This window comes from Lissotriton helveticus, chromosome 9 (genome assembly GCF_964261635.1).
Source record: "Lissotriton helveticus chromosome 9, aLisHel1.1, whole genome shotgun sequence".
NCBI classification, from domain to species: Eukaryota; Metazoa; Chordata; class Amphibia; order Caudata; family Salamandridae; genus Lissotriton; species Lissotriton helveticus.
The window spans coordinates 1266550418-1266566684 of NC_136070.1; the positions used below are offsets into that span (position 1 = coordinate 1266550418).

Genomic DNA, 16267 nt, shown 5'->3' on the forward strand with positions numbered 1-16267 from the left:
CATTCACTCTGAGCTACAACTACTGGCCCATTACTTTCAGTCCAGAAACTTCCCGCGCTTCAAGCACCTGCCTCAAATCTCGCGAGAGTGAACGATCTTCCATTTATTCATATGCGAACCTTGGGTCGCAAGACCTTCTTTCCTGCTCCTGGGACCCTGTATCCCAGCGCCTACAAGACATATAATTTACCACTATAATTGCGAGAGGTTGAGCTTTTATTATCGACCTAATTACCCAGACAATGGTTTATTGATCAGGGTTGTCACACAACAGGATATCAGCTTTCTGGGGCGTTATTAACTACAAAAGGGGAGGCTTCTGAATGCGGTGCTACCTGTATAGGGTAGCCCTTTATGGGAAGCAATGGAAATTCTGCAAGACAACGCTATGAGGGGTCAACAGGTGGGCTGTGTTGTCCGGGGGTGGGGGGGACATTGGGTGCGGTGCACATGGGGTCTCACGCTGAGCACACCCAGTTGTGGAAACCCTGGGGCCTATTTTTACCACCAACCATAGCATGCCCCCGACATGGTGTTATGATATGTTATTAATCATGCTACAGAATGCTAGTGCAATTAGTTTAGCAGCACACATGAAATTTACAAAATGGCATTTTAGGATTGTTTATGATTGTTCTGAACCAGAAAAAGTGTGCTAGAGAGGTGTGTGGTTACACAATCTCGTATGGAGCAAGGTATTGGTGCGGTTGTGTGTAAGGTCCAGACAAGTGGCTGGTCGTGTTGCGGCAAACTTGACTTTTCTAGTATGTGTGGAAATGTTTGTCAATATATGTGAGATCATTTTGGGAATACTTCTTGCTACATTTTTTGTACATCCCTGATTGAACAATAATGAGCGGGTGACTTGGCCCAGGCACACTTTAAATTGTTACGTGAAATTCTCGACATTATGCGAATCGCGTAATTACGCCACTGTTCGCAGTAAAAATATAACGTGGTAGTGCAGGAACAACACAAACAACCAGAAAGAGAGTGACCATTGTTTGCAGCAAAATTCACACAAGGAAGTAATATACTCTAAAATATTGAAATAATTATGTGTAAATTCATGTAATTTTCTGAAAATTTGACGTAATAATAGATATATATGAGAAGTTAGTTGAAAGTAGAGGATAAAAAGAATGCCTGGTAGGAAAGAATTTTTTTAAACTAATGTTGCGTGTGCAAAAGGACAAAAGTACACAATTTTGTGATTTTTATCCCCCCCAAAATTTGATGTAACCCATAAAAATAATATTGATCAAATATAATATCCCATGAGGGCAAAAATAAAACCAGCTTTGATGTTTCACACGTTTGAACCATTTAACGATATAAAAAGTGAGTATCCTCATAGTTTTCTATAAATTCATATTTTTGGTCCGCTGACTGCGAAGCAACTGGGATTGTCCCACATTTAAAGAAAATAGCTGAAAGCAGTGCAGCGAGGTAAGTGTCCATGGGATTACCTCTATGTTCATGTTAGTCACGAGTAGGGATAATTTGCTAAACAGTATCCAGAACAGAACAAAAGCATCTTATGTAAAGGAGTCAGAAGATGACATTTGCACTGTAACTCGATAACTTAAAAAGTACTCACAGTAATATACAGCATTGTAGATACTTTTCACCAAAAGATGGTATTTTTTTGTGTGCATTTTTAATAAAACCTATGGGGCTTTTTTATGAGCCCTTGCGTCACTTTTGCGCCGCCGGTGCATCACTTTTTGTGACACACAAGCGGTAAAAAATGCACTATGGTGCGACATATTTACAAAGTAGCGCATCTAGGTAGATGCGTCACTTTGTAAACCCCTGCGCTACATTATACCTGTGCCAGGTATAATGTATGCAAGGGGGGGTTCTGATGCAAGTAAGCCTCGTAGAAGTGACGCAGTGAAATCTATGAGATTTCACTGTGTCACTTCTAGGACGTCACTTTTATTATGGGAAAAAGTGATTCACCGGTGGTGCAAGAGGCTTGACACTTTTAATATGGGAAAAAGTGACGCACTGGTGGTGCAGGGTGCTTGTAAATAAGCCCCTATAAATCTATTAAGTACGCATGTCAGCAATGCCAGGGTGATTAGCGAATAACACTGTCTCCTCTGGCAAAAGGCTCGGACAGTGGTTCCAGCTACTTGGGGCTTTGGGCCTAGTTGGGGCTTGTGGCAGGCTGCGGTCGGTAAACAAGGCCTTGAGGGGGATGAACAGTGACTGCCAAACAAGGCCCAGGAGAGCAGTAGCAGGTAGGGTGTGAGCAGGGCACAAGTACTAAAAAAAAGAAGTGGGGGGACGCTGTAACCGGAAGTGGCATCACGAAAGGTGGCTTGCACCATCGGGCTCATTACCTCCCCTCGCTCACCCCTTAGATGCGATTGCATCTGAGAAGCCAGCGCGTGAGCAGCGTGCTGAGTGAGATCCGATCTCGTCCCAGAGAGGCCAAACAGTGAAGTCCAGCTGTTTGGCAGGGGGGATGCTTGTTTCCGTTCTGGGAAGGACATGGCTTCTGTAGTTGGGACTGGACTGTTCCCATGGGGCACAGGGTCAGCGCTGATTTGCATATCGCCATTGTCTAACCCAGGGTGGTGTGGAGTGGAAAAACGATGGATTTGGGCCCAGATCTTTGGACTGGGGTGAATGTGTGACATTGATCCACATTCTGTCCATCACTGTTGTGTTTGCAGGTACCGCTCTAAGTGTACTGGGGATGCTCAGACGTGAGTCCCAGGCACTCCACACCACTGGAGTCAAGCTAGCCGGGCTGATGAGAGGTGTTACCTCGAAACCGGGCCGGTCCTCGGATGCTTGATTCCATTCTGGGAAGGACATGGCTTCTGTAGTTTGGACTGGACTGTTCCCATGGGGCACAGGGTCAGCGCTGATTTGCATATCGCCATTGTCTAACCCAGGGTGGTGTGGAGTGGAAAAAAGATGGATTTGGGCCCAGATCTTTGGACTGGGGTGAATGTGTGACATTGATCCACATTCTGTCCATCACTGTTGTGTTTGCAGTCACCGGAAGTGGCATCACGAAAGGTGGCTTGCACCATCGGGCTCATTACCTCCCCTCGCTCACCCCTTAGATGCGATTGCATCTGAGAAGCCAGCGCGTGAGCAGCGTGCTGAGTGAGATCCGATCTCGTCCCAGAGAGGCCAAACAGTGAAGTCCAGCTGTTTGGCAGGGGGGATGGTGTCCACCCGGTAAAATAAGTGGAGGGATGCTGTCCACCCGTGTGGTACCCCGACTCGAGCCTGTGACCGAATGGAAGTGGCCTGGGTTGGCAAATGAGTGTGCTGGGTTCCGACGGCAGTAGGCAGTGGCCGTTGAGGAGCCAAGGAACCTGCCGGTGGAGATCAACAGGAAATAAGGAACCAGGACAAGTGACACTGCCTGCTGCAATGCAATTGGCCAGCGGAAGGCCGCGTAGGCCTCCTGGAGGGGGGGGCAGAATTGAGAGGGCAGGATGGGGTCTCAGTAATTTTGGTTGAAGCAAATCCCCTGACTCGCGACTTCTTCTTAAAAGTTTTTTTTTCACTGTTGACCAGTAAAGGCACAGACACAGTGGCATTATCGAGCCAGACCTGCAATTAAAGATTAAGAAAAATAGAACGCGTTCTTGGTAGTGGCGTCAGCCCATCTTTAAATTAAGCTAGTTTCTCATTGCCGCTTCTTGATATTATACAGATTCATTATTATCGTTCAAGGTGACACATTTCAATATGCCAGAGCTGCCGAATTTGGAGCTTTGGAACCAGGTTCGAGTCTTGGCGTCGGCTAGCTTCCTGTGATTCTAGACAAATCACGTAATCTTCCTGTGCCTACTAAACATGAATGTGTCCTTGTTTGGTGTAACTTGTACTCATGTAAAGCACCCCTATACCTTCCGTTTGGGTTTGCGCTATATAAAACTGCAAAGAAAAAAAACTGGCGTACCCCCATTTAAAAAGCGGAAGCTGCACTAAGCAGTATGACTCACACGGTAAATGCAACAGATGAACTAAGACCTTCTGCAGACCAAACCATCCTACTGAAGCTCAAAGCTGTGCCATGAAACACATCTGCATACTCCTTAGAGCTTGGGGTAAGTTTTACTTTAGATAAATACATATTTTTAACATACAAATGTGGTTAGTCGTCCGGAGCGATGGTCTTCTGTGAACCCTATGAGCTGAACAGTTATGTTGCAATGAGAACCTGGAATTGCATTCTTTTTTTTCTGGGGCTCTTCTACAAATGTTACGGTCTCTGTAAACATGATCAAGGTAATTCGTGACTGCCAGCCTACTCACTGTGTGTGCTTATGTGTTTATCCATGCTCCTCAACAACTACAATAAAGGAACTTCAAGTTACAGTTGCACAGTGATCCTTCACAACAATGACGATGAGGAGTTGAGGAGCGGATGGAGTTGAACCTACGAGAACGACTATTTATGGACAATTCTACAAATTGATTCCCGTTTGCCACCTTTGGATTAAGTGTGTCCCTTGGATCCTATTGAGAACGACTTCTACAAGCTGGCGCATACCACAACGATTGCCTCAATTGGATTAAATCAGTGTTACCTCATAAGTGCCGAGTGTTGCAGTAGGAGTTATTGGGTGTATCGTGATCTCCAGCAGGGCATTCACGCTGTACGAGGGCAGCCGGTCCAATTGAGAGCACTGCGCGCCGAGCATCACGAGGGCGTCCAGGCAGCGCGAAGTAGGCTGGCTCCGAGACTCGCGTGCACACACAGCATCAAGAGGACATTCAGACAACGTGAGGTAGGCTGGCTCTGCTGCTCACTTGGGCAGAGCATGCAAGAACTGTGCGTTGTGCGACTCACACATCAGCCATATCGATTTCTTTTCAGAACAAGCATGTAGAAACAACATTGACCGCGCGGCCGTGAAAGTGACGCGGCCACGAAAGTGAAAGTGATCAAGGGAGGAACAATGCCCGGGAGTTGTTTGTGCGCACCCGCTAAAAGATTTTTTTTTTTAAAACACGCGAGTGGTTCGTGTGAGTGGTGCGAGCGTGCGGCGGAAAAATTGCGATGGCAAAAGTGAAAGCAGGCTGACGAGTGGTGTGCGATGTGCGAGCACCATGACGAGAGAGGAAAGCCAGATGGCGCCTCTGCTCGTCATTGTGCGCGTAGCGCATGCTCTATGCCAGCCAAAAAGCTGTGGTAGGACTTTTAAAAGCCCACACACTAAAAGTCACGCAGGGCTGCGCATGCGCTGGCTCATGCGAGACATAAAAACTATGGCGTTCATTTCTATCCAACCAAAGTCATTCAAAACCATGAAAAACATGAAAACCAATGGCTGGCTGGAGTGGACCCAGAGCCCACTGTCTAAACTTCATCTTGTACGTCTTTGAAGAATTAATGAATTAGTATCTTAAAGCTGCCTGTATCCAGACTTAAAACAACCATATTTAAGGATCAAACCTAGTTTGAGACAGGAAAAAAATAGTTGAAGACATGCAACAATTTGCGATCACCCACGGTGTGCAACATACCTTTGCAGGAATATTTGTTAGCTAAGGTCAAGCTTCGGAACCGGTTCTTTTGGAGAAAATTGACCGATTATCACAGGCTGTCTCTTTATATGTGTCTATTTATCTATCACATTTGGGCCATGGTGCCGGTAGTGATATGTCACAGGTTTCCTATCAAAGACCTGCAGACGTCTCTTTTTTACTGCCTCACTGGGTACATTATAAATTCAATATAGCGCTGTGTGCTGAGGCCATGCGAATACGTCAAGAGATTTTTGATAGAGCTAGGAAATGTCAAAAAGGACTGAAGTATCACAGAGTAGGGCAGCACAGAAGGGACTGCACTGGGCAACACTCTGGGGGGCATATTATCAACACACAGCGATGATTATCGCTAAGCGCGTTTAGCGCAGTTTTTCTTATCGCTGGATTTTATCGCCGAGATAGCGCATTATTATCAAAGCTTATCTCCAAGGTGATAATAAATCCTGCGATTGCGAGGAAATGCGGGAATATCGCATGAAATCCAGCGATAAAAACACAGCGATAGGTAAATCCTTGATAATAGGACATGGTGCACTTAGCCAGACAATCCACCTCCCATAGGATAATATAGCTAAGTCAGGAATTTTGCAGACGTTAGATTCCAGCGTTAATGGGGGCTTAGCGCGATTTTAATTGTCGCTACCCGGGTCTGGGCATCATTGTAAATATCGCGAAGCTGCGTTAGAGATGTATTCCCATGAAGTTATGTGAGGAACGCCTACTTTGCATCTCATTAGCGATGCGATGCAAGGCGTTAGTACAACGGGTGCTAGCACAAGGAAACACGCGCTAAAGCCTGTTAGCTTGTCCTTGATAATGCTGCGATAATATTATCGCCGCTTTTTCGGCCAAAAACGGCCGCTAAAGCGGCGATAATGGGTTTGATAATGTGCCCCTGGGTGAGATAGGACTGTAGGAGTTCACTGTTGGTGAATTATAGTATTTGTAGCTTGACACTTCTACACTACAAGTACCAGAATGCACTGTTTTGAGTGGGCCCAGCTGTGATTTCTTTTGCAAAACATCAAGTTTAGGATCGTAACACATTAAGAGTTATTCTCCCCTTCAAACATTACCCCATCACGATGGGCAATACCCCATTGCTGTGCAGGATGATTAGAAATATAACCAAACAAAACTCAACCTTATGTAAACTTAAAACATAGACTACAAAAATAAAATTACCATAAAAATAAAACTTAACAAATTTAGACAAATTATTGTTTCACACATTCTACTGTTCTACTGAATATAAGTTAAAAGATAATTTAAAAGAATCAGGTATTACAGAGACATGTGAGAGGAGAATCAAGAAGTCAAGGTAGGAACTTGGAAAGGCAGAGGATTCCATAGTAAAGGCAATGCTACAGAGAAGATCTGATTAGAGAATTTATTGCAATGGAGATTTAAGGAATGTCTCGGCAGAGACTGTCCCTGCTACTTGTAACTAGAAGGGAGTTTTCCAATGTAAAGGTGATGGAGCAAGGATTCGCACGTTACGCGACTTCCTTGTACTCATGAACCTCGAATAATGTTAATAGTCTAATCAATATGTTTGTCTTACTAATATTGCACATTTTACACTACACGGGGTGTCCCAGTGACGCTTGCCTATGGCTTGCCACTAAAATGGCCGCTGCTTCGCGGGAATTTAGTCTGCGCATGCGTCGGTCATAATCACGTGATGTGACGCACTTGCAGTTCTGGTGGGAAATGTTTGCTCATGCGCAATACTGCTAAAATGGCCGCTTTGTTTTCTCATATGCTCCGTGCTTGCAAAGCTGCTTTCGCAAAGTCGTTCGTTCCACACTTATCCTAATGCTATAGGTATTATAAAGTAAGGGGTATAGTGTAGCTATTCCTGGTATACAGTGTATTCCTTTTTTCTGTATTTCTAAATTGTTTTCGCTAACTTTTCATGTACTGCATTCTTTGGGGCCTGGGGAACACTCGTGACTCCATCTTGAAAAGCCTTTCTGGTACTCGTTACGTGATGAGGGAAAGAACCTCATGATGCAGTGGAGCCCAGCCAGCTGGCAGCCAAAGCCAAGATGCTCCTGGGAACGTGAACTGTGACCAGACTGCAGAAGCCGACTTGTACCTAAAACTGTTACAATTGTATTTCACTACTGTATACTCTATTGTATTCTGTAAATCTAGTGTAGATGGAGTGGTGTGGCTCACTGGTTAGAGGCGGCAGACCCGGAAGCAGAGGACGGCCCGGGACCAGGGTTCAATTCCCGACGCGGCAGGGTCGTGGACCAGGGTCAGCGGACTCGACAATTCTTGCCTCGGTGCCTACTCAAACCAGGGGTTACACTCGGCAACTTGGGCATTAGCTTGCCTCATCTCCACAACGGCCCCCCACATACGCCGGGGATGCCTGGTTTCACCTTGGAGATACCCAGTAGGGACCATCTCACAGGGAAAGCCAGGGCGGGTTCCCCCGCGGTCTACAGCGCAGAGATACCCCTTCAGGAATCGATTCTAGCGCTTCAGAAACCCACAATTAATGGGAAGCTAGAACTTAAGGGGTGGGTACGAGAACTGAATATTAAGTCTGGGAAAGTCAAGATCTTAGGTAAATGGTGACCTAATCCCCTCCTTTATCCAATCAGAACTTGGGGACCCTTTCACTTGCAACATTAGTGGGTGGTACACTGACCCGAAAACAGTATAACTAGCCTAGGTTTAGCTAGAGAATTTGTCCGACTTGTCCGAATAGCTGACCTGTCACTGACCCAACAAACTCTATAGGTGATTGATACAGAGAGCTGCGGAGCACTCTGTCCGTAATTTCCACAAACTCAATCGGGGTTTGGAAACCTTAAGTGCTGGCGAAGCACTTTGCTGGGAAATTCGAGAACCCAATCGGGGTTATTGACAGATTCCTTGCTGAGAGGGAGTAGCGCAGGCGTTGCATCCGAAGCTGCAGGTGTTGGTCGTACCCTTAGACGAATCCGGTCCTGATCCAAATCCTGGGGTTATCCTGTCCTGACTGTCCATGAGTCGTACCTGTTCGCCTACCGGCAACCTAAGTCCTTGAGGGTCCTGTCCCCGTTTTTCCCAACTGACCCGTGGCCAGGGTTAGTTCTTCAATCTGTCCTAGGTAAATATAATCCATGTGGGTGTCCGTCATTCTAAACTCTTTCCTATTGTCTTGAACGAAGTATTCATTTACATATGTCATTTAACCTTTTCTCCTTAAATAAAGACTTTTCATGTTTTGTTGTTTATTAGCATGTTCCACTTTTTACCTACCTTTAGTAAATGCTAAAACTGTTTGCATATATGGTTGTTCCATTCTTACCCTTCCTATAGAGAATAAGCATATCTGGATAAATCAAATAGTCTGAGTCTCATTTCCTCTGAATCGTTAGTGAGTTTCGAAAGTCTACTTTGATTAGTATGTTCCCTTTCTTTACCCGCCTTTAGTGAAGTTCTGTTTATCTAAAATAGCGTGTTCCTTATTTTCCCTTCCTTTATTTTTCATGATTCTAAATGTTTCTTACTCTCATACATAGTTATACAATTGTTATGATTCTCGTGATAGATAGTTTGATTGGGGTGAACCTTTGGCTCATGACACTAGAAGATAATAATGATTAGATAAAGGTCTTGAAAACTTCCCGAGTTTGTGGTTATTTAAGAGTACAAAAACATTATTCAACTGTATATGGTGTTTTTGTTTTGCTTACTTATTTTCACAGCTAGCTCCCTGATCCATTGTGATCATAGGTACCCGTAACAGTGGAGTGGTAAGTCGGGTACATTGGAAATACAATAGGAAGGAACTGGGATACTGGTAGTAGAGTGTAAGGTTACCCAATTGATAAATATTAGAAGATTGAATTTATGGGCCCAATGCGTATATGGTAGATTTGTGGGCCGGGTGACCTGCGCGCTCTATCAAAGGTATTGCATTCAATCGACATTAACATGTAGACACGCAAATGTTATTAACTGGATATGGTTCACTTTGCGATTGACCATTGCTAACCTAGGCCCGCATTTTAACATGGCTATGCTGGTTGCCATCTTGCTACATCACATGTGAACTTTTATTTCTGGGTGAAGCTGATGTCGAAATTAGGAAACTAAGGGCCAGATTTACAAGCCACTTGAGACACATTTACGCCGCCGTTGCGTCACTTCTGTGACGCAGCGGCGGCGTAAACCATGCGCCATGTTGCACCATATTTACAACGTGACGCATCTAGAGAGATGCGTCATATTGTAAAGCCCTGCGCCACATGAAACCTGCGTCAGGTTTCATCTGGGCATTCCGGCGCAGGGTGGCCGTTCCCCCGCAGGTACGCCTCGTAAAAGTGACGCAGTGAAATTTAAAAGATTTCACGGAGCCACTTTTACAGCCATGCTGCGTCAAAACACTGCACCTGCTTGAAGCAGGCGTAAGGAGTGACTCAGCATGTTAGGCATAGGGTGCCCACGAGCCTTGCTGGAGCTGCGTCACACTTGCGACGTGACTCCCACTTATGGCAACTATGTGTAAGTGTAGCAAATGCTAGCATTGTGTCAATTAACCTAGAGCAGGGTAGATTTCTGTTCAGAAATGTTTTGTGCACTTTCGAGACTGCTTAGTGCAGAGTTTGGTACTCTGTTTATGGGAGAACTGATTTTCTAAACCTTTCCCTTTTGAGGCAACTCTATGTCAGTTCGTCCTCTTCTTTTATAAATTTGATTTGGTTTGAACTTTATATTAATTGATGCTTTCATACATTGACTGTCGATGGTTGTATGACTTTAAAATGCATGCCTTTACCTGTATGCCTTTACCACAATACCATTACAACGCATATACCTTTACAATGGATACCTTCACCCCCCTTTTTGTTAATTAACCTTACCACCCTATACATCTACCGATCTTAAGCCCTAAATATACCCTTACCACCCTAAACCCATAGTCACCCCAGCCATAAAGATACCCTAACCTCCCTATACCGCTACCCACCCATACACCCTAAAAATACCCTTACCACCATATACCTTTACCAACCCTCAAACCCCCAAAATAGCCTTATGGCCCTATACCCTTATCCACCCCTAAACCCTTAAAATACCCTTACCACCCTTAAAAATACTTACCAAGCATAGTAAAGACATTTGCGTGGTAAAGACATATGCATGGTTGTGTCATGTATTGTAAAGGCATTGTGTGGTAAAGGCCTTGCGCTGTGAAGCAGTGGCATAGCAAGACCCTTTGCCACCCGGGGTGGTCTCTGCTTTCGCCATCCGGCGGCTGCAGGTAAGAGCGGGGGTGCTGGCTATTCCTGCGTTTGCCGCTCCGCGGAGGCCGCAGGTAAGAGCGGGGGAGGCCTAATGCGTGGGAACACCAATGCAACTCCCATGGAACGCCACCCTGCGGCAGAGTAATACAACGCAGCGATTTGAGCTGCGTTGCGTTACGTCTGATGTATCAAGCCGCTCAGGGGCACGCAAAGTGGCCTTGCGCGGCCTGATAGATTGCATTTTGGGTTTGCGTCGCATGTGTACCACATTGCAAGGTGCAAACGTGACACAAACCTTTGATAAATTTGCCCCTGTGTTTTTTTAAGTTGAACTGGAGTGAGAATGAGATGTTGTCCATTGGCACATTACACACTGTGGTAGCACAAAACCTGGCTAAAATCATTGTACATCATTTGTTGCATTGTTGTACATGGGGGTGGGTCCGCGTGTTTGATTTATGGGTACCCCATATTATGACCCGACTCTCCCTAAGTCTAGCAGACCCATGACTAAGTGTGGGCGGAGTACACGGAGTGGCACTCTGCGGAGTTCAACAGAGTTAAAACAACCTCCGGGGAACTCCGCTCCGCTCCTCCCCAGTCCCACCGACAATTTAAAAAAAAGGACAATAAACCCACTTACCTGTTCTCTGGCGTCTGCGGGCCGCCCTCCTCCTCGCCATGGAGTCTCGTCCTTGCCGCCGTCCTCCTTCTCGTTGCCGGTCACAAACCCCTACGTTTTACGTCTTGCGTGCACTGCGAATGCACAGTCCACACAAGCTGTAAAATGTAGGGGTTTTCAGCGAGGACATGCGGCTCGATTCCCAGAACTAACTTAAGACAAAATCCTAAACTTACTACTTTTGGTATTCACAGAAGGCATTTACTCATTTCGGTATTCACAGAAGTTAGGAGTCCTAACTGTAGGAGTCCTAAATGCCTTCTGAGAATACCGAAAGTCGTAAAGTTAGGTTTTTTCTCAGTTTAGGAGTAGTAAAGTTAGGACTCCTAAATGCCTTCTGTGAATACCGAAATGAGTAAGTACCTTCTGTGAATACCATAATGGTAGTAAGTTTAGGATTTTGTCTTAAGTTAGTTCTGTGAAGCGGGCCCGAGGACGGCGGCGAGGAGGAGAGACACCACAGCGAGGAGGAGGGCGGCCAGCAGACGCCAGAGAGCAGGTAAGTGTTTTTTTTTCTTTTTTTGGGGCCGTGGCGCTGGGGCTAAGGGGCGTACTCCGCCACGGAGTCGGAATTTTGCCTCAACTCCGCGTTCCCAACAGAGCGCGGAGCTGGTAAAACTACGCAAACGGCACTGGCTGACCAGAGTATGCCACCTGGGCTTACCCATGGCCTGGCTCTTCCTATGCTGGCCAGACCCCTGACCCGGATGTCCCTATGCTGGCCAGACCCATGTCCCGGCTGTCCCTATGCTGGCCAGACCCCTGGCCCAGCTGTCCCTATACTGGCCAGACCCATGGCCCGACTGTCCCTATGCTGGCCAGACCCCTGGCCCGGCTGTCCCTATGCTGGCCAGACCCATGGCCCGGCTGTCCCTATGCTGGCCAGACCCATGGCCCGGCTGTCCCTATGCTGGCCAGACCCATGGCCCGGCTGTCCCTATGCTGGCCAGACCCATGGCCCGGCTGTCCCTATGCTGGCCAGACCCATGGCCCGGCTGTCCCTATGCTGGCTTGCTCACCGCAATGTACAAACAGCCTGACCAGCCCATGCCTGGAGTCTCCCACTCCCCAGCTTAGCTCACTAGCGCCACCGACCCCCCTGTTCACCCTCACCCGTGCAGCTCCTCGCATTGGCAACTATTCATTCAACCATTACTTAGGGCCATATGTATCAAGGCACCAATTAGCGATTCTGTAAGAGCGATCTTTAAGAAATCGCTATTTCAGAATCGCTAATTGGTATGTATCAAGAAAATTGCAATTTTTTAGCGATTTCTTGATATTCCTTAATTCCTTTGGACACCCCTGCACCCTTGAAATTATTCTCAATTTGCGATTAGCAAATTGAGAATCGCAATTAAGGAATACTTTCCCATTCATTTCTATGGGCCAGGAGGCCCATAGGAATGAATGAGAAGTTATTCTCAATTTGCGATTCGCAATTTGCTAATCGCAAATTGAGAATAATTTCAAGGGTGCAGGGGTGTCCAAAGGACACCCTGTTGCACCCCTGAAATATGCATGTGTGCACATGTGGCGCACATGCATGCCCTAAGGACATGTATGTGCGTCACATGGCATTTTGAAAAATGCAAAAATTTGCATTTTTTAAGGAATTCGCAACTTACCACCAACTAGAAGTTGGTGGTAATTTGCGATTCCTTAAGGCCATTTAGCAATTTTTTTTGGCTTCTTACATTGCATTTAAGGAATCGCAAAATTAGCGATTCCTTAAATGTAATCGCAAAATAAGGAATCGCAAATTTTGCGATTCCTTATTTTGCATGCAGATTTGGGTGATACATACCATTTTGCGAAAATGCGTTCACAAACGATTTGGGCATGATACATATGGCCCTTAGTCATGCACCCAATCCATTCCCACCGCCTACTTGCGCACCGAATGTGCCCTCTGCCCACTTCTACACTGGCATAACTTCCTTCCTTTGCCCACCTGCCCACCTGATCTCTACCCTGGCTCTCTTCCTGTGCCCGTCTGTCTTTCTGCCTGCCCGTCTCCTGCCCACTCACCTCAGCGCATTCCCAAGGTTTTCCAAAACAGACCTGAACTTCACGGTGTGATATTAACAGAGCATCACACAACCCAAGGCTTTACGCTACATGTAACTGCAGTGCATGCAACTGCTCTGCATGTAACTGCACTGCATGCAACTGCTCTGCATGTAACTGCACTATATGCAACTGATCTGCATGCAACTGCTCTGCATGTTACTGCACTTCATGCAACTGCTCTGCATGTAACTGCACTGCATGCAACTGCTCTGCATGCAACTGCTCTGCATGCAACTGCACTGCATGCAACTGCTCTGCATGCAACTGCTCTGCATGTTACTGCACTGCATGCAACTGCTCTGCATGCAACTGCACTGCATGCAACGGCTCTGCATGCAACTGCACTGCATGAAACTGCTCTGCATGCAACTGCTCTGCATGTAACTGCACTGCATGCAACTGCTCTGCATGTAACTGCACTGTATGCAACTGCTCTGCATGCAACTGCTCTGCATGTTACTGCACTTCATGCAACTGCTCTGCATGTAACTGCACTGCATGCAACTGCTCTGCATGCAACTGCTCTGCATGCAACTGCACTGCATGCAACTGCTCTGCATGCAACTGCTCTGCATGTTACTGCACTGCATGCAACTGCTCTGCATGCAACTGCACTGCATGCAACTGCTCTGCATGCAACTGCACTGCATGAAACTGCTCTGCATGCAACTGCTCTGCATGTTACTGCACTGCATGCAACTGCTCTGCATGTAACTGCACGGCATGCAACTGCTCTGCGTGCAACTGCACTGCATGCAACTGCTCTGCATGCAACTGCTCTGCATGTAACTGCACTGCATGCAACTGCTCTGCATGTAACTGCACTGCATGCAACTGCTCTGCATGCAACTGCACTGCATGCAACTGCTCTGCATGCAACTGCTCTGCATGTTACTGCACTGCATGCAACTGCTCTGCATGTAACTGTACTGCATGCAACTGCTCTGCATGCAACTGCTCTGCATGTAACTGCACTGCATGCAACTGCTCTGCATGTAACTGCACTGCATGCGACTGCCCTGCATGTAACTGCACTGCATGCAACTGCCCTGCATGTAACTGCACTGCATGTAACTGCACTGCATGCAACTGCCCTGCATGTAACAGCACTGCTTGTAACTGTACTACATGCAACGGTACTGCATGCAACTGTACTGCATGCAAATGCTCTGCAAGTAATTCCACTACATGTAACTGCACTGCAAGTAACTGTGCTGCAAGTAACTGTGCTGCATGTAACTGCACGGCACTGCGCTGCATGTAGCTGTCACATGAAACTGTGCTGCATATTACTGTAATTAACAGCAGTGCATGTAACTGCGTTGCATTTAACTGCGCTGCAGTGCTCCACATGCAACTGCACTGCAGGCAACTGCGATTCATGTAACTACTTCATGTGACTGTGCTTCATGTAACTTTGCTGCATGTAACTGCACGGCACTGCGCTGCATGTAACTGCACTGCAAGTAACTGCTCCACATATAACTGCGCTGCATGTAACTGCGCTGCACGTGACTGGTCTCACTGAATGTAACTACGCCGCATGTTACTGCGCTGCATGTAACTGCACTGCGCTGCATGAAACGGCGCTGCTTACAACTGCATTGCACTGCATGTAACTTTGCCTTATGTAACTGCGCTGTATTTAACTGCACTGCATGTACCTACGCCAGATGTAACAGCAGTGCATTGAATGTAGCTGCGCCGCACGGATTTGCACTGCACCCTGCATGTAAATGACAGGCAGGTGAGCGGGAAGGAGAGCGCAGCAACAGCCGGGGCCCCGGAGAGCAAACACGAGCGCAGCAAGAACGTCTCAGGTACAAAGGGCGCTCCCTGCGTGTCCCGGAAGAGATGGCACCGCCTCGGGGGTGAAAGGAGGAGCGCAGGGGAACAGTAAAGGCAGCTGAGTGCCCGCTCACCTCTCACACTGGTGCTCTTGCGTCCAACTGCTCGGGCCACCTGCGTCAGTAATGCTTCACCTTTCAACAGCGCCAGCCCAGGGTTCCCGCTGTCACCACTAAATAGCAAGGGTTACTCATTTCATCATTGCCCAGTGAGGTCCTCTCTTTAAAGCAATGACTGACGAGGACCCCCGCTGTCAGCAGTGCACTGTCGGGGCGTTCTCCTTCAGCAGCGCGTGCCCAGGGCTCCCCTTTTTGCAGTTCTTCTTCAGGACTCCCACTTTCAGAAGTGCACTGTCGGGGCACCCTCCTTCACCAGCGCGTGCCCAGGGCTTTTTGCAGTTCTCGAGGACTCTCGCTGTCAGCACTGCACTGTCGGGGGATTATCCTGTCACTTAACCTCGGCCCATTCACCCCTCCTCCTTCCTTCAGCAGTGAGCGTCCAGTGCGCCTCCTTTCATCCTTCCTTCAGCAGTGAATGTCCAGTGCGCCTCCTTTCATCCCCGCCCGTTCAGTGCCCTCCTTCGGGAGTGCCAGCTCCCTCTCCTGTCACTCGCCCTACCCCAGCCTCCTCCTCTCAGTTTCTCACTCTTTCCACCTCCCGCCCTCCACCTCACCCTCGCCCACCCTCCTCCTCCTCCCGAGGCCTCAGGAGCGGTGCCAGGGTGGGAGGGTCCTGCCTCGCCCTCTGTGCACACTCAGGTACATTCATGCACACAGGTATACTGTGTCCGTGCCCCCTCGGCCCGCCGCCCGATGCCGGTCAGGTTTCACCAAAGACCCAGAGCTGGTGCTGCTGGCACCAGAGTGGCAGAATCAGACAT

General features: G+C 47.4%; 1 protein-coding gene across 1 annotated transcript in view; it reads right to left on the minus strand.

Annotated features, from left to right (window-relative positions):
- The window catches only part of LOC144782452 (laminin subunit beta-1-like), a 385361-nt gene extending 369331 nt beyond the window's left edge, over positions 1 to 16030 (minus strand). The window contains exon 1 of the mRNA XM_078661828.1: positions 15462 to 16030. The gene's annotated coding sequence lies outside the window, so the exon portion shown is untranslated. The remainder of the gene's footprint in view (positions 1 to 15461) is intronic.
- Positions 16031 to 16267: the final 237 nt, after the last annotated feature.